General features: G+C 47.8%; 1 long non-coding RNA gene across 1 annotated transcript in view; it reads right to left on the bottom strand.

Moving 5' to 3' along the window:
• LOC147109826 (uncharacterized) overlaps positions 1-26256 on the bottom strand; it is a 44924-nt gene that overhangs the window by 3114 nt on the left and 15554 nt on the right. The window contains exons 3-4 of the long non-coding RNA XR_015080357.1: positions 15567-16074; positions 6908-7415 (exon numbers count right to left, since the gene is read on the bottom strand). This is a non-coding gene — a long non-coding RNA (uncharacterized LOC147109826). The remainder of the gene's footprint in view (positions 1-6907; positions 7416-15566; positions 16075-26256) is intronic.

Raw genomic sequence — 26256 nt, 5'->3', positions numbered from 1 at the left:
AATAAGATCATGGCTGATCTGATCCTAACCGCCAATCCACTATCACAGAACCATCTCCTGAATCTAACAGAATTAGACACACGAAATAGGAGCAGGATCAGGCCCGCTCCGCTACCCACAGGGCCATGACCGATCCGAACCTAGACTCATGTCCAAATTCCTGCCCGCTCCCCGTAACCCTTAATTCCCTTTACTTCTAGGAAACTGTCTATTTCTGTTTTAAATTTATGTAATGATGTAGCTTCTACAGCTTTTTGGGGCAGCATATTCCATGGACCTACCACCCTCTGAGTGAAGTAGTTCCTCCTCATCTCAGTTTTGAAAGAGCAGCCCCTTATTCTAAGACTATGCCCCCTAGTTCTAGTTTCACCCATCATCGGGAACATCTTCCCCGCATCCACCCGATCCAACCCCTTCACAATCTTATATGTTTCAATAAGATCGCCTCTCATTCTTCTGAACTCCAATGAGTAGAGTCCCAATCTACTCAACCTCTCCTCATATGTCCATCCCCTCATCCCCGGGATTAACCGAGTGAACCTTCTTTGTACTGACTCGAGAGCAAGTATGTCCTTTCTTAAGTATGGACACCAAAACTGTACGCAGTATTCCAGGTGCGGTCTCACCAATACCTTGTACAACTGAAGCAATACCTCCCTATTTTTATATTCTATCCCCCTAGCAATGAAAGCCAACATTCCATTGGCCTTCTTAATCACTTGCTGCACCTGCATACTAACCTTTTGAGTTTCGTGCATCAGGACCCCCAGATCCCTTTGTACTTCAGTACTTTCCAGTTTCTTGCCATTAAGATAATAACTTGCCCTACGATTTTTCCTGCCAAAGTGCATAACCTCACACTTTCCAGTATTGTATTCCATCTGCCAAATCTCTGCCCACTTACTTAGCCTGTCTATGTCCCCTTGCAGGTTTTTTATGTCCTCCTCACTCACTACTTTCCCTCCCATCTTAGTATCATCTGCAAACTTTGATATGTTACACTCGGTCCCCTCCTCCAAATCGTTAATATAGATTGTAAAGAGTTGGGGACCCAGCACTGACCCCTGCGGAACACCACTAGTTACTGATTGCCAGTCTGAGAATGAACCATTTATCCCAACTCTCTGCCTTCTGTTAGATAGCCAATCCTCTATCCATGCCAGAATATTACCACCAATCCCGTGATTTTTTATCTTAAGCAATAATCTTTTGTGTGGCACCTTGTCAAATGCCTTTTGGAAGTCCAAATACACTACGTCCACTGGTTGCCCTTTATCCACCCAATACGTTACTTCCTCAAAGAACTCCAGCAAATTTGTCAAACATGACTTCCCCTTCATAAAACCATGCTGACTTTGTCCTATTAAATTATGATTATCCAAATGTCCTGTTACTGTCTCCTTAATAATGGACTCCAAAATTTTACCTACCACAACTGTTAGGCTAACCGGTCTATAGTTTCCAGCCTTCTGTCTACTGCCCTTTTTAAATAAGGGTGTTACATTAGCAGTTTTCCAGTCTGCCGGGACCTTTGCTGAGTCCAGGGAGTTTTGGAAAATTATTACCAATGCATCCACAATCCCTACCGCCACTTCCCTCAAGACCCTAGGATGTAAGCCATCAGGTCCAGGTGATTTATCCGCCTTGAGTCCCATTATTTTACCGAGTACCACTTCCTTAGTGATTTTGATCATGTTTAGCTCCTCCCCCCCTTTAGCCCCCTGTTTGTCCAGTGTTGGGATATTCTTAGTGTCTTCTCCTGTAAAGACTGATGTAAAATATTCATTCAGTGTTTTTGCCATCTCCATATTTCCCACCATTAATTTCCCGGTCTCATCCTCTAAGGGACCAACATTTACTTTAGCCACCCTTTTTCTTTTTATATAACTATAAAAACCCTAACTATCTGTTTTTATATTTTTTGCTAATTTACTTTCATAATCTATCTTCCCTTTCTTAATCAATCTTTTTGTTATTATTTGCTGTCTTTTAAAGTTTTCCCAATCCTCTATCCTCCCACTAGATTTGGCTACCTTATATGCCCTTGTTTTTAGTCGAATACTATCCTTAATTTCTTGACTTAGCCACGGATGGCTGTCTTTTCTTTTACACCCTTTTCTTCTCAGTGGAATATTTTTTTTTTGGAAGTTGTAAAATAACTCCTTAAATGTACACCACTGATCATGTATCGTCTTACCCTTTAATCTATTTTCCCAATCCACTCTACTCAATTCCGCTCTCATACTTTCATAGTCTCCTTTATTCAAGCTTAGCACACTTGTTTGAGATCCAACCTTCTCACCCTCTAATTGAATATGGAATTCAACCATGTTATGGTCACTCATTCCAAGGGGATCCTTTACTAGGACATTTTTAATTAATCCTGTCTCGTTACACAGGACCAGATCTAAGGTTGCTTGCCCCCTGGTCGGTTCAGTTACATACTGCTCAAGAAACCCATCCCTAATACACTCAATTAACTCATCCTCAAGGCAGCCCTGCCCAATTTGATTTGTCTAATTAATATGATAGTTAAAATCCCCCATAATTATAGATGTTCCCTTATTACAAGCCTCAACTATTTCCTGATTGATACTCCGTCCAACAGAGTTGCCACTGTTCGGAGGCCTATAGACTACACCCACTAGTGTTTATTCCCCCTTATTATTCCTTACCTCCACCCAAACTGTTTCATTATCCTGATCTTTTGACCCAATATCATTTCTCTGTATTACAGTGATTCCTTCCTTTATTAACATAGCCACCCCACCTCCCCTTCCTTCCTGCCTGTCCTTCCTGATCGTTAAATAACCTGGTATGTTTAATTCCCAGGCATTGTCACCCTGCAGCCATGTTTCTGTAATGGCCACAAGATCATACCCATATGTAGTTATTTGTGCCATTAACTCGTCTATTTTGTTACGAATGCTACGTGCATTCAGATAGAGAACTTTCAAATATGTTTTGTGACACTTAGTTCCTGCTTTTGCCCTTTTTATTACTTTACCTTTTACTCCATACCTTCTGCCCCTTCCTGACATGCTCTGGTTTTTAATTTCCCCACTGCTACCTAAGTCTATGACCTTCTCTGTTGTCATTTTTATTATTTGCTCTCTAGGAACCTCCCCCCCACTAGTTAGTTTAAAGCCCTCGCTACAGCCCTAGTTATATGATCCGCCAGGACTCTAGTCCCAGCACTGGCCAAGTGAAGCCTGTCCCAACGGAACAGCTCCCTCCTGCCCCAGTACTGGTGCCAGTGTCCCAGGAAGCAAAACCCATTTCTCCCACACCAGTCTTTGAGCCACGCATTTAACTCTCTAATTTTATTTGTCCTAGCCAAATTCACTCGTGGCTCAGGTAATAATCCAGAGATTATTACCCTTGTGGTTCTGCTTTTTAATTTGGCCCCTAGCTGCTCAAACTCCCTCAGCAGAACCTCCTTCCTTGTCCTATCTATGTCGTTGGTACCAACATGGACCACGACAACTGGATCCTCCCCCTCCCACTCCAAGTTTCTCTCCAGTCCAGAGGAGATGTCCTTAACCCTGGCACCGGGCAGGCAACACAGCCTTCGGGACTCTCGCTCTCGGCTGCAAAGAACTCTATCTATCCCCCTAACGATACTATCCCCTACCACTACAACATTTCTTTTAACTCCCCCCACTTGAATGGCCCCCTGCTCCACGGTGCTGTGTTCAGGTTGCTCATCCTCCCCGCAGTCCCTGTTCCCATCCTCACAGGGAGTAAGAGCCTCGAACCTGTTGGCCAATTGCAAGGGCTGCGGCTCCTCCAACACTACCTCCTGGATTCCCGTACCTGCCTCACTTCTAGTCACACCATCCTGACCCTGGCCACGGACTACATCTGAATTAATTAATCTAATTGGTGTGAATACCTCGTGATACACAGAGTCCAGGTAACTCTCCCCCTCCCTGATGTGTCTCAGTGTTTGAAGCTCGGACTCCAGCTCTTCAACACGAAGCCGGAGTTCCTCGAGCAGCCAACATTTACTGCAAATGTGATCACCGTGAGCACCAGCTCCCACATATTGCAGCAGCAACACATCACCTGATCACCCATTCTATGTAATTAATTAAATTTATTAATATTATTCTTAAATACCCTCTACCCCGATTCTAGATGGTGAATATCACACCTTAGAAACTATAAACCAAAGAGATTTAAGCTTAAAAAGGGAGAAATACTTACCAACCAATCACTTACCCGCTTTCTGGTGACGTCACACTTGGATTACTTTTTACCTCTCTCCTTCCCTCCGAGTTCCCAGACTGGAGATTGGTACGCCTTACCTGGTCTCTGGGACTTTTATAGCCCCTCTCTGCCGCTCGAGTTTCCCACCGACGCTCTGAGGCCTTACCTGGTCTCTGTGACTTTTATAACCCCGCTCTGCCGCTCGAGTTTCCCGCTGACGCTGTGAGGCCTTACCTGGTCTCTGGGGCCTTTTATAACCCCGCTCTGCCGCGCGAGTTTCCCGCCGACGCTGTGAGGCCTTACCTGGTCTCTGGGGCCTTTTATAACCCCGCTCTGCCGCTCGAGTTTCCCACCGATGCTGTGAGGCCTTACCTGGTCTCTGGGACTTTTATAGCCCCGCTCTGCCGCTCAGGATTCCCGCCGACGCTGTGAGGCCTTACCTAGTCTCTGGGGCCTTTTATAACCCCGCTCTGCCGCTCAGGATTCCCTCCGACGCTGTGAGGTCTTACCTGGGCTCTGGGACTTTTATAGCCCCGCTCTGCCGCTCGAGTTTCCCGCCGACGCTGTGAGGCCTTACCTGGTCTCTGGGGCCTTTTATAACCCCGCTCTGCCACTCGAGTTTCCCGCCGACACTGTGCATTCAGGTGCAAGTAAAATTTTAACAGCATGATAAATCTTAGTTACTGCTGAACAACCTCTCTGGCACTGAAAACGTACTTTTACAAGTGTAGAGTCTCATTCCATCAGATTTTAGAATTAAAAAAAAAAACTTTTTCCTTCTGTCTCTTTTATCTTTCTCTCTCAATCCCATCTTTCTTTCCCTCACGTTGTTTCACTTTCTGTACATGATTTTATATTGAATCTTCTAATTTATACTTCCTGGTTTAGTCTGTGTGTCTCGGTGAGGATTCTTCAATCCGATTGGATGAAGAGACACACTGTTGCTTGCTCTACTCACACGCACTACAGATCCCCGCTAGAAGGCACCATATTGAAAAGGATCTCGAGTAACCGTAAGTTGCCACTCAAAAGCCCATGAAAAGTCTGTGGGCAGCTGTAAGTGTAATGAACGGCAAGCACCGTTCCTTCGCTGTTGACCTCAAAATCTGGGCTGTTAAAGTAACCTTTGTCGGTCATCTAAAATTTGGTACTAGACTTTAAAAAAAAAAGCCATATTGTCTATGCTACCTTCCTGCAGTTTTAGCATCACGTACATTCTGGTCTGCATTTAGTAAAACTCATTTTTAATTACTCTAGAGAAATCATCTAATTTTAAGGAGGTAATAGCAATTTTCTCACTAAATTTAAATTTGATATACACTCGTGAAGATGAAGGATAACAAAGCAGAAAAAGTTTATAAAATAACAAGCAGCAGAGATGAAGTCACATTCAACAACATGTATTTATATCGCACCTTTAACATCGTAAAACGTCCCAAGGCACTTCTCAGGAGTGTTAAAAATCCAAAACTTGACTTCGAGCCACATAAGGAGATGTTAGGGCAGATAACCAAAAGCTTGGTTAAAGAGGTAGGTTTTAAGGAGCGTCTTCAAGGAGGAAAGAGAGGTAGAGAGGCGGCGAGGTTTAAGGAGGGAATTACAGAACTTAGGGCCTTGACAGCTGAAGGCACGGCCACCAATAGTTGAGCGATTAAAATCAGGGATGCTCAAGGTGCCAGAATTTGAGGAGCGCAGATATCTCGGGGGCTTGCGGGGCTGGAGGAGGTTACAGAGATAGGGAGGGGCGAGGCCATGGAGGGATTTGAAAACAAGGATAAGAATTTTAAAATCGAGTTGTTGCTTAACCGGGAGCCAATGTACGTCAGCGAGCACAGGGGTGATGGGGGAACGGGACTTGGTGTGAGTCAGGACATGGGCAGCAGAGTTTTGGATGACCTCAAGTTTACGGAGGGTAGAACGTGGGAGGCCGGCAAGGAGTGCGTTGGAATAGTCAAGTCTAGAGGTAACAAAGGCATGGATGAGGGTTTCAGTAGCAGGTGAACTGAGGCGGGGCACAGTCAGGTGACGTTCCGAAGGTGGAAAAAGGTGGTCTTAGTGATGGTGCAGATATGTGGTCGGGGTCATATATGACAACAAGGTTGTGAACTGGTTCTGCCTCAGACAGTTGTCAGGGAGAGGGATGGAGTCAGTGGCTAGGGAACAAAGTTTGTGGCAGGGACTGAATACAATTGTAGGATTCGCAAAATTGGATTTTGTATTAATAAGGGTCAATAGGCAGAAGAGGCCATGATTTTAAAGACTGTTTTGAAAGAAGCCCAGGAAAAAGGGGCATACAAAATGGCTGCCGTACCATGTGACCAGCTTATTGGGACACTTTAAAATGGTTCCTGCGCAACCTCAGACAGCTATGTGGATTCAACCCACAGTAAGTTCTGGAAGCCGTTTCTGAGAGAACGAAACCAGACCCACACCTATGCATATGGATTAGATGCATATCCACTCAAGATCGGCCTGGAGACAGAGGCCATCTAAATGTTGACCCAGACAAAAGGGGACAATCTCATATTCATGAGAATAACACCATGGGCTCGGTAACAAGATCAGCAGGACATTAAAAACAATGAGGGCCATTTCAAACCAGAGATGAGCCTTTACCGGCCATCGAAAATGATTTTAAAATATAATAACTGCCCCGCTGTGCTCCCAGCCCGCCAAAATTAAAACAAAGACTAACCTGATTTTGGGCGGGAAGTGGAGGCCTGGGGAAGACTGTATATCTGTAGGACTTTTTCGGCAGTTGAACACACTGGCAGAGACGGGAAGACACGGAGGAGAACTTCTGGGCGGCGGCAGTTGGAGGCGGTTGGTAGTGAACTTCACCCGCAGCTTTGGAGAAAGGGCTTCTCACAGGTTGCAGTCGGACAGTCGTTGCAGCCTCAGCAGCCGGTCCAGCTTTTGAGCTGGGCAAAGAGGGGCTGGTGTGGGGAAAGATCAGCGGACTCCTCTCCACCGTCGGAGGAGGAAGAAGAATTATGACAGTATAAAGAAAGTCGTTCGAAGACAGCGTCCCGCCCCGGGGAAAACCATCGGGAGATCATCGACCATCCCCGGGCCGTAGCCAAGGAAAGAGGGGCCCGCCGACATCCGGGCCCACCAGTGTCTGGCCGCCCCCGACCCCCACCTCAGGAGAGAGGTGTGGCGCAGTACCCAGGGGTTCCACGATCCACGAGGAGATGGAGTGCCTGAAGGGATCAAAAGACAGACTTGACTTCAAAACTTTGCACTTCCTAGTGGGGTTGGTGAGCATGTTTCTGGCCCTTCACAATCAGATCTAGATAGGTTTAATAAGGGGGTGGATTTAAGGGTACAATTAACATGAGTTGTTGTCCCTCGATGTTCCGTGTGTTTCCTTATTTCATGATGATCTTTGTAGAGTATAAGATGCCTGTGTTTGCCTTAGTTAGTATGATGTCGTTATGATTTGTTTGTGTTTGTTTTTCCCTCCCATGTACTCTCTTATCTGTGTTGCATTTGATTTGATATTTTTCCATTTGCAATAAAATTTCATTTTGATTAATCAAACTTGGTCTACAAGAGTCTTCTCTACCTTGTAGTTCCTGCGCCTAAGTCCAGAGTATAGAATCTAAGGGGTGAGTGGGTCGAACCATTCAAGGTTTTACTGTGCAAGAGAGAGAGGCCTCTAGAGAGAGAAACCTCAGGGAAATCTCACAAGGAAAACCCCTTACAGAAAATGGCGATCACGGCGGGACTCTGGCAGCAGGATTGCAATGTAGTAGATCCAAGTTTGAATGGTCAAAATGCAATGGATGAGAGGATAGCGGATTATGTCTTTGGCAAGGTAAATCTCACTAAACAGTGGATTTCCGATCTCTTGCTGGATGGGCGTCCGGTGGACGCAGCCATCAGGTGGACAGAGAGCAAAGAGCATAAGAAGTCAGTGGAAAAGGCAGTGTGGCTGATGTGTTACAAGAAGCAGGTCCAGATCTTGAACCAAGTCGTTGCAGCACAGGCAGCCAAGATCACAACCCAGGCAGCAGAGATAGAGGAAAAGGCCATGGGTGGGGAAAAACTCATCACAGCGCTTCATGCGCTGAATCAGGAGCGCCAAGTGGTAGCTAGTCAACATCAGGCTAGGATAGAGTACCTGGAGTGCCAGGTTACTGAGGCAAAGATCAATGAAACGAGGATACGGGAGAAAAGCGCCCGCCTCGCACAACAGCTAAGAGCGCAGGAGGAGAGTAGTGGAGGTTAAGGCAGCTTACAAACTAGCCCTCGAGCACGGGTTTGAGAGCACAGACCACGGCCCCTGCCAAAAGACCATAGAGGACCTAAGAACAGCCCTGGTAAAGGCAAAAAGCATGGTGTGTCTCGTCAGCCCGAAAGCCAGTCACATGGACTTTTTAAAGGAATTCTAAACAGCCGATTCCAGCTGAGGTAATTGTGGTACCAGCCACCGAGCCCTCAGCACCGCCGCGCTATAGTGAGACTTGGCCAGAAAAAGAGGGGGTAGTGAAAGAGGAGGTAGCCGAGATGGAGTGTGAGGAAGAGCCACTGGTAGCAAAGCCGGGACCGGCACCAATGTGTCCCGCTCGGCACCAGAAGTTCGGTCCCAACGCTGCCGATGGCAGTATCGGACTCCACCAGAACCAGCTCGTGGTGCCCTACGGTGGCCCGCAATTAAGGTCCATGGTGAGCCACCTCACACGGCTCACAGTAAAGGGAGATCCCTCGATTCACTTCAGGGAGATAGAGGAAACAGCAGCCATCAATGACTGCGATGAACAGGAACAGGTCAAACTGTTGCTTTTCTCCCTGGATCCTACAATCCTTCAGTGCCTCTCAGAGGATGGCAAGAGGGGACGGAAAGGGTATACGGATCTCAGGGAGGAAGTTTTAGAGGTAATGGGAGTGGACGACAGTAGTCCGTTCGACCGTGTGGAAGGGACCCTGCAGCTATCTGGAGAACCCCCACGGGTTTTCGCAGAAAGGCTGTGGCCAATGTATCGACGCAGCTGTCCGGGTATGCCTGAACGGGCTCAAATGAGCAACGAACAGCGGGTTCATTGGCTCCGTTGCTTGGTTACCAACAGCTTGCCAGAGATACGGGCCCTAGCCAGACCTTGGTTTGATCCCCAAGGTCCCGGTGTCACGGAAGAGACGGTGCTCCGTCAGTTAAATGTGGCGTATAAGAATTGTAGAGGTCAGGAAACACCTCCCCAGAAAGGAAAGGTGCATGAGGCAAAACCCGCAGCCCCAAGCAAGAAGGAGTGGAGGCAGGAAGGGAATCGCCCTGTCCAAGCCAAGTTCAATTGCTACAGGTGTGGGAAGGATGGATATTGGCGCAAGGACTGTAGAAATCCGTGGAAGGATAATAAAGGGAAGTTTCCCGCAGTCCAAGCCCAAGCCCAGACCACCGCCCCAGCACCAGCCCAAACCCAAGCCGTAGCTCCTGCCCGCACAAGAAGCCGGTGCAGTTGTGGATCCCACTGCGATTGAATCGATTTTAGAGACAATGCGGTCTCTGATGATTTCGCAGGGGAAAGTAGCTGTCACCACTGGTCTTGTTGTGCCCGAAACCCCGACCGCTGTGCCCAAATGACTAGAGCCGGCGCAGCCCGTTTACTTGTGTGCGCTGCAATACGATATATGGAGGCGACCCCTCGTGGAGATGGAAGTGCAGGAGGTGAAGGGGACCTATTTGTTGGATACGGGGGCATCGTGCACCATGATCCACACAGATAACCCCGCCACCTCGCCTCTGTCCACCGGGGTTCCATATATTCTGTCGGGCTTCACAGGCAAGGAACAGGCTGGCGCACATTCCATTCCCCTCTCCATTCATTTAGGACCACTCCGCACCAAGTGGAGGTGTATACTAATGAAGTGGGAGGTGGAGAATGGGAAAGGGATCCTCGGGTCCGATTTCTTGGTCGAACACGGGATCCTCGTGGACCTAAGAAATCATTGTCTTTGGGGAGCGGTATGGGTGAGTCAGGCCAGGTAGTCGTCATCCCAGGGGAAGGAGAAAGGGGGACCCTGTGTACCGTGAAGCCAAAAGAGAGCTACGACCTCGAGCTCATGGTCGCGGGTGTCCCACAAGATTTACAGGCATTCGTGTGCGACCACCTGGCGACGTTTGCCACTCACAAGCACGATTGCAGAAGGGTCACCGGGTTTGAGGTTAGCGTAGACGGGGACCCCATGGCCCGACCCCAAAAACAGTACAACTTCCCCAGGGAAGCGGAGCCCGACATGGAGACAGCAATATCTTCACTGGTGCAGCAGGGCGTGTTGAGACCGATAGTCACCCATGTGAACTCTCCGTTATGGCCGGTGAGGAAGCCGGACGATTCCTGGAGAGCCACGGTGCACTACAGAGTCCTCAATAGCAACATCCCAGCCTTCACGCCGACGGTAGCAGCAGTTGCCGACCTGATAGGAAGTATTCCAGCCTCCGCGACCACGTTCACGGTGCTGGATATTTCTAATGGGTTTTGGTCCATCCCTTTACGGAGGGAGGATCAGTACAAGTTTGCCTTTACGTTTAAAGGGCAACAGTACACCTGGAACTGCTTGCCACAGGGTTTCCACAACAGCCCCAGCATTTTCCATCAATGCATGGCAGGGAGTTTAAAAGAGTTCAGCCAGCCCAATCAGCTAGAGCAGTATGTGGACGACCTGCTCCTGTTCACAGACTCGAGAGAGGAGCATGGCCCACTATTGGCCGAGTTATTGGAGCTGTTAGGAAGAAAGGGTTTCAAAGTAAACCCAAAGAAGGCACGGGTCGGCCAGCCGGAGGTGAAATTCCTGGGTCTGACCATCCGCGCCGGTGAGAGAGCCATAGATAAGGCCAGGCGGGAATCGGTACAAGATCTATCGATCCCCGCCACCGGAGCCCAGGAGTGGGAAGTAGGAGATAAGGTCATGGTAGGAGACTCTGCCCGAGTGGGGAGTTCAGAACCACTGTACCGGGGACCCTACAAGATTGTAGGCAAAACCAGCCCCATGGTATATGCAGTGAAATTGCCCCGGCGCACTAAATGGTTTCACATCAATCAGTGCAAACTGCTTAAACCGGGTGCATGAACATCAGCAACCGAAGCCAGGTCTGAGGGTAAAGATCCTCAGCCTGAGGCGCGCGATGAGTCACAGACCACACAAGCTGGCGTTGTAGCCTGCTTGGAAGGAGAAGCAGTCCCGCCCACCTGGGGGGAGGTTTCCCCGATGGCCTAGGACTCGGACGAGGAGGGACCCGAACAACAAGGTCCCGCCCTCGACCCGATTCTGGAGGAGGAGGAGTCGGAGGACGGAGATCCCGCCCTCGACTCGAGCGTGGGGGAGGTAGAAATTGGGGGCAGAGATCCTCCACCTGTAGGGACAGGTGAGGAGGAGCCGTCTGCCACAGACCCAATTCCCGAAGGGGCGGAGCCTGAGGGGAGGGAGCCGAAGCCCACAGTCGTGGAAGAGCCATGGGCTGTGAGAGCTAAAGTCCCACCCGAAGGTCCACTCGCCAAGGGAGCCTGCCCGAATCCCAAAGGGGCGGAGCCTGAGGGGAGGGAGCCGAAGCCCACAGTCGTGGAAGAGCCACGGACTGTGAGAGCTGAGGTCCCACCCGAAGGTCCACTCGCTAAGGGAGCCACGCCCAAAATACCTTTTCACAGGTCGACCCGAACGCCCCAGCCAGTAAAACTTTGGCCCGAGTCCCCCATTCTCAGTAGACGCCGACTTCAGAAATCCTTGAAAAAACACAGTCCCTGATTAACAGCAAAAGGCTGTGGGGAACCAGAGCCACAGGTCACTGCAGCCTCACCACAGGGAGAGGCGAGCTGCAGTCCAGAGCCACAGGTCACTGCAGCCTCACCACAGGGAGAGGCGAGCTGCAGTCCAATCAGGGATTAGGCAAGCCGCCCGGGGACGGGCAGCGCTGTACATAGTTAAGTTTAAGTTTAAGTTTTAAGGTGTGTAAATATATTAAAATGATTAGAGTTTAAGTAGTTTTAAATCTGCCCAGTGTGTGTGTTGTTTTGGATCGAGGTCGAAAGACCCGATCATGCCGTCACCTAAGCCAGAATCTCTCGGGAGCCTGGCTATATTGTTTGATTGATTGCAGGAGCCAGTAAAGATGAGAGGGATCCTCGTCGCGTTCGTGATGATCGGGTGGAGCTGGGCCTATCGGGGCCGCACTAAGGACTCGACCATTTATGGGTGCTCTGACAACAGAGGTCCCGTTGCGACTGATGGAACCGGCTCACGGGACGCTGAAGAGACTGCTGCCTATTTCCATGAAGGGAGATGGCCAGGCTGGCTGGGGTCGAACTCTTCTGAATACTCCAGCCAGACGGGGTTTGCATACAGAGAAATGTCTCTGATGTGCCCCAGGGTGCGGATCATTGCACCCCGAATCAGCGTCACCGTGGGCAAGAAGATTTGCTTGAACTGTATGGGACATGTACCTTTGGACCGTTGGTGGTGGCTGCGCAAGTTGAGCAGCACCATGAAGAATTCCACTGTGGAATGGGAGAGATTGGGTAACAACACCCATCGGACAATAACGGGAACTCACGGGGGGTTGAGCGTCTGTTGGGACAAATGGTGGGAACCAGGTGAGGGGATCTACATCTGTATGTGGGGTTCAGAAAGCGCTTGCCCCACAGGCGTCTCCATCTTTTTCCAAAGGCAGTGGCAGGATGCTGGGCAAGGAATGAGGTGGGACGTCAGCACACGCGCGTGCGGAGTCCCATATTCTCAGATCCCAGTAAACGCCACTGAGCTCATCACCCGACCCCGCAAGCCCTTGCCCACAGTTCCGGTAGCCAAAGCCCTCAAGGAAGGGTGCCCCACCACGACAAAGGGACCCGGGAATGGATTGGTATTGGTACCCACAGGACAGGTACTGTACCAAGGGGTCCACTACGCGGTGGCTTCGATGATTTTAAACCTCACCGAGGTAAGATTGCCAGTGTGGTGCCCCAGGGAAACGGAGTATTTATACCAAGTCCTGTTAACAAACATGTTTAAACAGTTTTACGAATTCGACTTTGCCGATGTCGACAGAGCAGAATTGTACACCACTCCACATGAGGTCTTGGACAGAATAGGGAGACAAAGAAGGGGTGCAGCAAATTATATTTTCACAGCTTTTAACACAGGGACTTCCGTCATCAACACTTTGGATGACGTGGAGCTGCAAACCCAAATTAATGATTTAAAAACACAGCTAAGAAAGATACTGACTGATGAGAATAAGGTAGTGGGTCCTGAGTTACGTGAGGACCAAGCCATGACACTACACTTAAAAGAAATAATAGCTGAGCTGGAAAAACACGCCAAAACGGTAAATGCTCTCATCAGGGAGGATCGGAATGCGTCCGATCAGGCTGCGCAGAACGAAGCTTGTGTGCTATACGGGGCGTGGTTACTGGACGAGGGCCGCAGTAATCTGGAGGATTTAAAGCAAGGCTTAGTCCCCTCCTGGATCAGCAACAAGCATCTCGCAGCCCTCCACCCTTTTGAGAATACATTGAGTCCGTGCCAGCTCAGACTAGCTTCAGAGGCCTACCCAGTCCCAGTGGACTGTGGACGGTCTAATCACACCATTATGGGTATAGTGGTAAGAATGCCGGTGATGGGAAAGACAGCCAAACCCGCCCCAGTATACAGGGTGGAGAACATTGGAGTCATTCAGGGGGGTGCGCACATTCGCTACACAGGGGTCCCACCTTACGTCATTCGATGGGAGCATGCAATGACGGGTACTGACCTCTCAGGGTGCCGGAGCCGGGGAGCACACATCATCCTGTGTCCCCAGCACTTGAACGCCCATTTAAAACCACAGTGCGTGTTTAGAACTGCTGGCGTGAAGCCTATAAATTGCACCATGGAGGCAATGGCACAAGGCCATGTGCCCCCGCAGGTGGCACATATAGGAGGTGGGACATACTGTGTCACCACTGCAGTGCCCCACTGCCAGCATGGACAGCACGGTTGGTGTCCGGTTAGTGACAGCAGCTTCTGTTTCAAGCCCAGGGCAGAAGTTCAAGTGGCCCAAGAGCGAATTGTCCCCATTCCTGAACCTTCCACTGTTCACATCACTGTGAAAGAGAATTTCACCGATCTGCAGTGTTTCGTTGCACATTTTGGATATATCATTCCCCCTCTCCCTGAACACCTCACCAAGATATTAAAAGCCATTGTTGTTTCACAGAAACACTTCTACACACTGGAGCAGAAGACTTTAGAGATAGGGGCAGACATATTGGATATAGTAACCCCACCGTGGTGGGACCTGTTCACTAATATAGAAGTCCCTTCCTGGATTAGGATAGCCTCCCACATTCTTGTAGTGTGCCAGGTTATCATTGTAGTTTATTTGCTGTTTGTACACTGTAAAAAGGTCAAACATTCGCAAAAGTATGAGAATAGAGGGGAATGGAGGGAGCATTATCTGCGGGTAGAAGAAGAGACACCTGTTTAGATTTTTGCTGCTTTGTATAAAGTTAAAGTTTTCCCTCCCTCCTCTGTATTATTTTTGATTTGATTCATGTGTTTTTGGATTTTCGTATGTATTTCATTTTTATTATTGAAGTTCATTAGATGTGATTATTATTTGATAATGTGTATGTACTAGGTGATGTAGGGGTATAAGGACCCCCTCCACACCTGGAAGTAAGTTGTAAAGTTTTAACTCCAAGGTATTGCCATCTATAGATGCTTAATGTACACTAGATTTTTCTGAAATGGGAAATGCATGTGTCATGGGGTCATAGATAGGTAAATACTGGGGATGGTTAGATTGTGGAAGGTCAAAAAATTTTGCTCACCCAGAATTATGATACTCCAAGCAAGTTACAGTCTCATCAGGGGGGAGTGTAGGATTCGCAAAATTGGATTTTGTATTAATAAGGGTCAATAGGCAGAAGAGGCCATGATTTTAAAGACTGTTTTAAAAGAAGCCCAGGAAAAAGGGGCATACAAAATGGCCGCCGTACCATGTGACCAGCTTATTGGGACACTTTAAAATGGTTCCTGCGCAACCTCAGACAGCTATGTGGATTCAACCCACAGTAAGTTCTGGAAGTCGTTTCTGAGAGAACGAAACCAGACCCACACCTATGCATATGGATTAGATGCAGATCCACTCAAGATCGGCCTGGAGACAGAGGCCATCTAAATGTTGACCCAGACAAAAGGGGACAATCTCATATTCATGAGAACAGCACCAAGGGCTCGGTAACAAGATCAGCAGGGCATTAAAAACAATGAGGGCCATTTCAAATCAGAGATGAGCCTTTACCGGCCATCGAAAATGATTTTAAAATATAATAACTGCCCCGCTGTGCTCCCAGCCCGCCAAAATGAAAACAAAGACTAACCTGATTTTGGGCGGGAAGTGGAGGCCTGGGGAAGATTGTATATCTGTAGGACTTTTTCGGCAGTTGAACACACTGGTAGAGACGGGAAGGCACGGAGGAGAACTTCTGTGTGGTGGCAGTTGGAGGCGGTTGGTAGTGAACTTCACCCGCAGCTTTGGAGAAAGGGCTTCTCACAGGTTGCAGTCGGACAGTCATTGCAGCCTCAGCAGCCGGTCCAGCTTTTGAGCTGGGCAAAGAGGAGCTGGTGTGGGGAAAGATCAGCGGACTCCTCTCCACCGTCGGAGGAGGAAGAAGAATTATGACAGTATAAAGAAAGTCGTTCGAAGCCAGCGTCCCGCCCCGGGAAAAACCATCGGGAGATCATCGACCATCCCCGGGCCGTAGCCAAGGAAAGAGGGGCCCGCCGACATCCAGGCCCGCCGGTGTCCAGCCGCCCCCGACCCCCACCTCAGGAGAGAGGTGTGGCGCAGTACCCAGGGGTTCCACGATCCACAAGGAGACGGAGTGCCTGAAGGGATCAAAAGACAGACTTGACTTCAAAACTTTGCACTTCCTAGTGGGATTGGTGAGCATGTTTCTGGCCCTTCACAATCAGATCTAGATAGGTTTAATAAGGGGGTGGATTTAAGGGTACAATTAACATGAGTTGTTGTCCCTTGATGTTCCGTGTGTTTCCTTATTTCATGATGATCTTTGTAGAGTATAAGATGCCTGTATTTGCCTTAGTTAGTATGATGTCGTTATGATTTGTTTATGTTTGTACTTGTGCACTAACAATGACAATAAAGTTGATTATTATTATTTGTTTTTCCCTCCCATGTATTCTCTTATCTGTGTTGCATTTGATTTGACATTTTTCCATTTGCAATAAAATGTCATTTTGATTAATCAAACTTGGTCTACAAGAGTCTTCTCTACCTTGTAGTTCCTGCGCCTAAGTCCAGAGTATAGAATCTAAGGGGTGAGTGGGTCGAACCACTCAAGGTTTTACTGTGCAAGAGAGAGAGGCCTCCAGAGAGAGAAACCTCAGGGAAATCTCTCAAGGAAAACCCCTTACAGAAAATGGCTTCGGTCTTCCCAATATTTAATTGGATGAAATTTTTGCTCATACTGTGCTGAATGTCGGAGAAGTGGTCTGACAAGTTAGAGACAGTGGAGGGGTGGAGAGAGGCGTTGTTGAGGTAGAGCTGGGTGTCGCCAGCGTACAAGTGGAAACTGATGTAGTGTTTTCGGATGATGTCATCAAGGGGCAGCATGTAAATGAGAAATAGGAGGGGGTCAAGGATAGATCATTGGGCGACACCAGAGGTAACGGTGCGGGAGCGGGAAGAGAAGCCATTGCAGGTGATTCTCTGGCTACGATTAAATAGATAAGGATGGAACCAGGCGAGTGGAGAGGCGTTGGAGCAGGATGGTGTGGTTAACCTTGTCAAAGGCTGCAGATGGGCAGTGAAGGATGAGGAGGAGTAGTTTACCATTGTCACAGTCACATAGGATGTTAGTTGTGACGTTGATAAGAGCCACTCCGGTGTTGTGGCAGGGGTAGAAACCTGATTGGAGAGATTCAAACATGGAGTTCCGTGAAAGATGTGCATGGATTTGGGAGGCGACAACACATTCAAGGACTTTGGAGAGGAAAGGAAGGTTGGAGATGGGGCGTAGTTTGCAAGGATGGAAGAGTCAAGGGTTGGTTTTCTGAGGAGAGGGGTGATGGCGGCAGATTTGAAGGTGAGGGGGACAGTACCTGAGGAGAGAGAACCGTTAACAATATCAGCTAAAATGGGAGCCAGGAAAGGAAGTTGGGTGGTCAGCAGTTTAGTGGGAATAGGGTCGAGGGAGCATGAAGTGGGTCTCATGGACAAGATGAGCTCGGAGAGGGCATGAAGGGAGATCGGAGAGAAACTGGAGAAAGATGTGAGTTTAGGGCTAGCGCAGGGGGGAACCTTCGAGAAAGTTTGGCCCAGTGGGCTAGTGGAAGAGAGGGAAGTGGCAGAGGCAGCTGATCGGATGGTCTCAATCTTAGTGACAAAGAAGTCCATGAGCTCCTCACACTTCTTGTTGGAGGTGAGTGCGGAAGAGACGGGGAGAGGGGTTTAAGAAGATGGTTTGTCGTGGAGAAAAGAAGCCGGGGTTATCTTTGAATCCCAGAATGATCCTGGAATAGTGAGCAGTTTTGGCAGATGAGAGCAGGACCCTTTAGTGCTTTATGTGGTGCAGCCAGATCTGGTGGTGAATGGTTTAAGAAGATGGTTTGTAGTGGAGAGAAGAAGCCAGGATTATCTTTAAATCCCAGAATGATCCTGGAATAGTGAGCAGTTTTGGCAGATGAGAGCAGGACCCTTTAGTGCTTTATGTAGTGCAGCCAGATCTGGTGGTGAATGGTTTAAGAAGATGGTTTGTAGTGGAGAGAAGAAGCCAGGATTATCTTTAAATCCCAGAATGATCCTGGAATAGTGAGCAGTTTTGGCAGATGAGAGCAGGACCCTTTAGTGCTTTATGTGGTGCGGTCAGATCTGGCGGTGAATTGCTAACCCAATTGTTCGCCATATCTGTTCAAGTTTGCGTCCCTTGGACTTAAGGGAATGGAGATGCAGGCCATACCAGGGGGAATGGCCAGGATGAGAGAGAGTAATGGTTTTAATGAGTATTAGGGCATCAAAGGTGGTGCTGGGGGTATGGTTGATCAGATCGGTAGCTGCAGAAATGTCATGGTGAATGGAGGACCAAAGACTAGACAGTTGGAATTTTGAAATTGCAGTTGTAAGTGAATTGGGAGAGAGCTTATTCCAGGGGCTGACACAGAAAGAAGTAGGGTTGGGAGGGGAAAGGGGTATGTGGGTGGAGAGCGATACAAGGAAGTGATCAGAGATGGCCTTAACTGTGATTGACACAAATGTGATTGATATTTGCCCTCAGAACGTACGGGCTAATTCCATGATTCCATACGGTCTAATTCCATGATTCAGCACTCCTCACAGGGTGCACATCTTGGGAACTCATGCACTGTGCGCCCGTGATTTCCTGAAATGCACTCACTGTGAGCAATGTTCCCTGTTGGAAGTCTCAGATTATGCAATCATACTTATAATCTCAAGAGTTATTCTTTGAAAAGTATTATTCTTTGAAAAGTATTGAAATATAGTATTCTTGCTACTGTCTCTGTATGTTTTTCATTTTTATTTTTGTCTGCGGGATGGGATAGTGAATAAAATATGGGCAGCTACTTACAGAGAATAAATTTAGTGCTGAACTAATATTGATCGACTTTACCGGCTGAAACTGGAGAACATTACCGTTCAATATACTATACTTCTCAACCAAAATTACAACCTCAATCACTGTAGGCCACGTGCAAAGCACAGCTTCTCTTCTACCAGCTTTCTTCAAAATGCATCTTAAAGCAACCATTTTACTAAGTTAGTATAAGATTTCCATTTACCACTGGGTCTTTCTTTTATCCTTTAAAAAAGAATTGTTGAATTAGTGCCTAATTCAGAGTAGCAGAGTGCTGTGCAGGAATGTCCATAGGAAACTGGATTGAGCCCACTCAATCCTTTTCACTTGAGACTAACAATGGAGCAAGCAAGACTAAATGTCAGTCATAGGTATAAAAAAACACATCACATTCCCTTGAAACCAGTATGTCAAGATGGCAGCAGTGATTATTTAGTAATAGCTAGGGGATGTTTTACAAGTAGTTTTTGAATTTTTCTTACGATACAATCAGCTGTAGTCAACTTTTAAAATGCAATGATGTTTTTTCTTGAGATGATATCACTGCTGTATCTCTAATTATACCTTACAGCTTTTAAATCATGTGTTCGAAAGGGAAATAACTCATAAGCACCACTGGCAGATTCAGTTAAAAAGAAAAACAGTGCATGCTGGAAACCTGAAAGAAAAGTAGAAAATGCAGGTCATCAGAAAGAGAAAGACAGCTCAACGTTCCAAGTCAGACCCTTCATTCGAATTCTCTTTCTTTCTCTGACACTAACTGACCAGATGTATGCTTGTAACATTTTCTGTTTTTCTCATCAGAAGTCCTTTCATATCAGTAAACATTAACTAATATAGATGCAATATTGTTTGTGTTACTTTTTCATAGTCAAATTTACACTTCATATTCTCAGGGAGGGGTTGCCCAAACATATTGGGGTCGATTTTCCCGCAGGTGCGGGGAATTGTCGGGTTCCCCGAATGTCAGGGTTCCCACACGAATGTAAATGGGTCTGCCAGATTGATGCAATTTTCCCTCAATTGGCCAATTCATTTCCAGCGTGTGGGAACCCTTGCTAATTGACTATTTCCAGTCAGAAAGCCCCACAGTATGATGTTGTGGCGTACCGATCACAGAAAGGACACAATCCGCTTTCTGGTCCGTAGACTATAAATCAGGTGTCATGCCTTGAAGAAGGGTCACACCTTTAAGAAACTCGATCTGCAACATAGTTAAGCCCAGAGTGGGGGAGGAGCAGTCGAAGCTGTGCACTGATGAAAGGCAGTCATACTTTGTGTAGTCTCTGACTCCATTTTGTGTTCAGCATGCAGCCTCAACAATTAAACCTTTTCTGTTGAACCTCTCCGAGTTCAGTATTTTTTGCTAGGAGTACGTAGACTCCTACATTGGTGACCCCGACGCTCAGGACGACTCCTAAGCGTAACCATGGCTGACACAAACGCAGTTTCTGTGAAGCTGCCGGAGTTCTGGGAGAACCTGGCCACCGCCTGGTTCCTTCAAGCCGAATCGCAATTCCGACTCCGCGGCATCACCGCCAACGCAACGATGTACGACTACCTCCTCGCTTCCCTGGGCAGCTCCACAATCATGAAAGTCTGGACAACACTACAAAACCCTCCGGAGGAAGGCGAGTACGCACATCTCAAGGCCGCGCTCATTAAAAAATTCACAGCCTCCCAATTCTTGCGGAACTGCCACCTCCTCGACCTCCCGGGCCTCGGTGACTCCACGGCGTCAGACTTGCTCTCACACATGCTTGCTCTGACCGACGAGAAACCGCCCAGCTCCCTCTTCCGCACGCTCTTTATCTGCCAACTACCTCCCAGCATCCGTCCGGCGATCATGGCGTCCAGCCTCACGGACCTCGAGTCCCTGGCCGACGAAGCCGATAAGCTCCTGTCTGCCAGCTCCAACCACGCCGTCACCCCCGACCTGGCCTCCGTAGCGTCGGCGCGTGCTCCACCCTCTATCGCTCGGCCACGAGGCCCCCCAGTCCCCCACGTCCCCCAAGCCCTCTGACCCAGGGCTACTGCTACTTCCATACCCGGTTCGGCGCACGGGCACGCCGCTGCAGCCATCCCTGCACGTTTCCTACCGCCCCCACACCGGCATACACGATGGCCGTGGGGCAAGCAGGCGCGCTGCTGTACATTACGGACAGCGCCTCCGGACGCCGTTTCCTATGTGACATGGGCGCGCAGCGCAGCATCATCCCCGCGTCCGCCCTCAAGATCCAGCGAGGCAGCCGCGGCCCTGCGCTGGCTGCCACCAACGGCACCGACATCCGGACGTACGGCACCCGCACCGTCACCATCGACCTCGCAGGCCGCCGCTACTACTGGGAGTTTATCGCCGCCAAGGTGCTCTCCCCACTCCTCGGTGCAGATTTCCTGTGCGCCCACGGCCTGTTGGTCGACATGCCTCGGCGCCGCCTCGTGGACATGAACACCATGTCACCTATCCCGGGCGCCATGGCCCCCCCCCAACCCGCCGAACTGGCGTGGCAGTGCCGCGCCCGCTCAACGGACGACTACTCAGCACTCCTGGAGAATAAAGGGAGCGGGTACATCTGCTGCTGCATAAAAACCAGCCATTTTGAATATGATGTTAGTCGGATAAAGGAAGTCAAACAGTGTAAATCAAGTGATGCAATAAATCGACTATTTAAAACTTACCACCAGACTCGCAAACTTTAATTTTAGTGTGTTGACCTCAGATCAGTGTGGTCCACTGAAATTACCTCGATCTAACAATGGTCACAGAATGTACTCCGAGTGTGGGACTTCAAGAGTGGCTTGGTAGTACCACAACTGACCGAGCTGGCTGAGTCCTGAAGGACATAGCTGTGGCAGGTGGTGAGAGAACAAACACGAGGGAGAAACCAACTTGACCTCGTCATCACCAATCTACCTGTCGCAGATGCATCTGTCCATGACAGTATTGGTAGGATTGACCACTGCACAGTCCTTCTGGAGACGAAGTTCTGTCTTTACACTGAGGACACCCTCCATCATGTTGTGTGGCACTACCACTTAGAATACTTAATGAATATGGGATAGATTCAGAACAGATCTAGCAGCTCAAAACTGGGCATCCATGAGGTGCTGTGGGCCATCAGCAGCAGCAGAGTTGTATTCCACCACAATCTGTAACCTCATGGCCAGGCATATCCATCACTCTGTTATTACCATTAAGCCAGGGGACCAACCCTGGTTCAATGATGAGTGCAGAAGAGCATGCCAGGAGCAGTGCTGATTAAGGAAGACATTGTAGTGTTGGAAAGGGAGGATGTTCTTGAGGGGACAAGGACAGAATCCATTTGGTTAGAGTTGAGGAGCAAAAAGGGTATGATCGCACTATTGGGGATATTCTACAGGCCTCCAAAATAGTGAGAGGGAGGTAGAGGAGCAATTCTATAGGGAAATCACAGAGATAGGCAAGAGCTATAGAGTAGTAGTATTGGGGGACTTTAATTACCCAAATATTGATTGGGATAATGTTGGGGAAAAGGGAAAGGAGGGGGAGGAATTTCTGAAATGTGTTCAGGAGAATTTCCTTGACCAGTATGTTCTTGGCCCAACTAGGATAGGAGGCATTGCTGGATCTGGTGCTGGGGAATGAGGAGGGCCTGGTCGACCAACTGTCTGTGGGAGAACACTTGGATACGAGTGATCATCAGATCATAAGATTTAGATTAGCAGGAGAGGAGCAAGGAACAATCTAGAGTGGAACTTCTAAACTGGAATAGGGCTAACTTCAATGGAATGCAAAAGGATCTAGCCAGGGTAAAATGAAACCAAAGACTGACAGGAAAAACTGTAACAGAACAATGGGTGATTTTTAAGGAGGAGATCTTCCAAATACAGGCTAGGTACATTCCAACAAGAGGGAAGGGTAAGGGAACCAAAGCAAGGCCTCCTTGGATGATGAGGGAGGTAGAGAAGATGATTAAACAAAAAAAGAGGGTGTATGATGCATGTAGGGTGATTTCATCAAGGGAGAACCAGACCAAATACAATAAGTTGAGAGGGGAAGTGAAGATGAAAATTAGATTGGCAAAGAGAGAATATGAGAGTAGAATGGCAGTTAACATAAAAGGGAACCCGATAATCTTCCATCGGCATGTAACCAGTAAGCGGGGAGTAAGAGGCGGGGTGGGGCCTATTAGGGACAAAGAAGTTGATATATGCTTAGAGGCACAGGGCAAGGCTAGAATACATAATGAATACTTTGTATCGGTGTTTACTAAGGAGGTGGATGCTGACAAAATATCGGTAGAAGTGGAAAAGGTAGAGCAATGGAAGGGGCAAAAATTGATAGACAGAATATACTAGATTGACTGGGTATGCTTACAGTAGATAAGTCACCTGGTCCAGCTGGCTTGCATCCCAGGTTGTGAAGGGAATTGGGAGAGGAGACAGCAGAAGGGCTTGCCATAATTTTACAATCTTCCCTAGATGTGGGTGAAGTGCCTGAAGATTGGAAAGTGGCAAATGTGATACCATTGTTCAAGAAAGGGTGTAAGGACAATCCTAGTAACTACAGGCCAGTCAGTTTAACATCAGTGGTGAGTAAAGTTTTAGAAACAATAATCAAGGAAAAGATCATTGGCACTTGGATAGGCTTCAGCTAATTAAGGAGAGTCAACATGGATATGTAAAAGGCAGATCATGTTTGACTAATCAAATTAAATTTTTTGATGAAGTAACAGGTAGGATTGATGAAGGGAATGCAATGGATGTTGTCCACATGGATTTTAGGAAGGCGTTTGACAAAGAACCACATAGAAGGCTGGTTAACAGAATTGAGGCTCATGGAATAGGTGGGTCAGTGGCAGCTTGGATAAGGAATTGGCTTAAGGACAGAAAACAGCAAGTTATGGTAAATTGCTGTTTTCCAGACAGGAGAATGGTAGACAGTGGTGTTCCCCAAGGGTCAGTGCTGCGGCCACTGCTTTTTTTGATATATATAAATGACATGGATATTGGAATACAGAGTAGAATTTCTAAATTTGCCGATGACACCAAACTTGGGGGTGTGGCAAACAGTGAGGATGATACCAATCGACTGCAACAGGACACAGAAAGGCTAGCAGAATGGGCAGACAAGTGGCAGATGGAATTTAATACAGAGAAGTGTGAGGTGATGCATTTTGGCAGAAGGAACAGGGAGAGGCAATATACACTTAATGGCACAGTTTTAAAGAGTGTGCAGGGACAGAGGGACCTGCGAGTTAATGTGCATAGGACCCTGAAGGTGGCGGGACATACTGAGAGAGTGGTTAGCAAAGCATATGGGCTTCATAAATTGAGGTAATGAGTACAAAAGTAGAGAAGTTATGCTGAACCTTTATAAAGCGCTGGTTAGGCCACAACTGGAGTATTGCATCCAGTTCTGGTCATCACCCTTTAGGAAGGATGTGAAGGCCCTTGAGAGGGTGAAGAGGAGATTTACCAGAATGGTTCCAGGCATGGGGATCTTAGCTACAAGGACAGGTTGGAGAAGCTGGATTTGTTTTCATTAGAGATTGAGGGGTGATTTGATAGAGGTGTACAAGATTATGATGGGTTTGGATAGGCTAGACGGGGAAAGGCTGTTCCCACTAGTTGATGGTACAAGGACTAGGGGACACAGATTTAAGGTTTTGGGTGAGAGATACAGGGGGGACGTGAGGAAAAACTTTTTTACGTAGCGAGTGGTGAGGACCTGGAACTCGCTGCTGACTGAAGTGGTGGAAGCGGAGACACTCAATTTTTTCAAGGGGAGATTGGATAGGCACTTGAGGGAAATAAACTTGCAGGGCTATGGGGATAGAGTGGGGGAATGGGACTGACTGTATTGCTCTACAGAGAGCCGGCACGGACTCGATGTGCCGTTATGACTCTATGACATGAGATAACAACCTCACATGGAGCTACTTCACCTCAGGCCACCATATATTTAAGAAAGGAGTGAAGCTCAATGTTAGTGCTCAATGGCAACTAACATTAGCTGTAAGTGCAGCTGTGCCAATCTAATAAGCTTTTCTGTGGTGTCGCTTTCAGAAGCAAAGCACCCTCGCCATATAGTGACCATCATATGCTTATATAGTGTATCTGAGAACACTGCTTTGTGGTGATGTGTACTATGCAAGAGAAAAAATAAATACATACTGGACCAAGACTTTAAAAGATAAATTTAAAATTGAAATGAAGGTCACATACACATTGTATAAATGTAATACTGCATATTTGTTCTTGTGACAAAGACCTGTACAATTCATTATGAGTTGTGTTCTCCTTCATTCATAAAGAATTGTGTTCAGTAGCAACTTGTGAATAGTGCTTCCATAAATAATCTGCTTTTTGTTCACCCTGGAATTAAGAATGAATAAATGGTACTTAAGAAAAAGGATCTATGATCCATTGTATTTTGAGGGAATTTTACGTGAACATCTTCATAGCATAATAACCTAATAATTGCTGGATGAGCTCAGCTTTTCTCAGTGCTGAAATCTCTTAATTAGTGTGATTATTATATAAGCAGCCAAATTATCCACAAGATTAGCTTCATAAGCTTAAAGGACAATGTTTTGTCCTCTCGTCTCTGTATGTGGGGACTTGCCTTTGCTTGCAACCTGTTAGCATAAATTTTCAAAAATTCCCATTGAAAATGCTTGGACTATTCTAGTAGTGATATCACTGTTCTCAAATGACACAGAGGCCAATACAGTTTTACAAGGGTGTCACCGTTACAAAATAACAACGGGTTAGAAATTCGGTATCGCCCCGTTTGGGGCGCTAGTCCTGGCGAAGTGCAAAGTTTAGCGCCAGGCGCAATTTTGCAGCACCTAGCGCAATATTGGGTTGCAGCGCCCCTGAAGGTGATTGCAGCGCTAAATCAGGCGCTGCACGAGACTCCTAAGGCGCTAACCCGGCGGCGTAACCCAATTTCGCGGCGGCGGGGCGCAGCGCAGGTGCTGTCAATAATCACTTTCCCTGAGACACACTGGCGCCGGCCAGCTCTTAAAGGGGCAGGTCAATTGGCATCACCAGACACACTCACTGCCTTGTAGGCCTTCAAATCAGTGGGAGCCTACCTGTGGCGCACCAGCCTAGCAAGACATGGAAAGGGTGAGGCAGAGGGCGGAATGCTTCACTGATGGGGCATTGGATGCTTTGGTTGGAGCAGTGGAATCAAGGCCAAGGAAGATGGTCGGAATGTGATTTATGTTTTGGACAGTCTCCCGGGTGTGAGAGTCAGTTATGTGTCAGTGTATTAGTTTTGCTTTCTGTTGCCATAGCTTTCTCATGTTTGAAGGAACCACATTTTGTGTAATGAAACACTTTCTTCATTTACAATGGCCATGTCTGCTATACAATGGCCATGTCTGCTATTTACATGCATCTTGCCCTTCACAGGCTTGGGGGTATCAGACCGGTTCCATTCCTGTTCTTGGAATGGCAGCAAGCA

The sequence above is a fragment of the Somniosus microcephalus genome, chromosome 12, assembly GCF_052327205.1.
Source record: "Somniosus microcephalus isolate GS21.2 chromosome 12, FLI_Smic_1.0, whole genome shotgun sequence".
Classification (NCBI taxonomy): Eukaryota; Metazoa; Chordata; class Chondrichthyes; order Squaliformes; family Somniosidae; genus Somniosus; species Somniosus microcephalus.
Note: the sequence above shows the minus strand (reverse complement) of the source record. Positions and strands in the feature narration are given on the sequence as shown.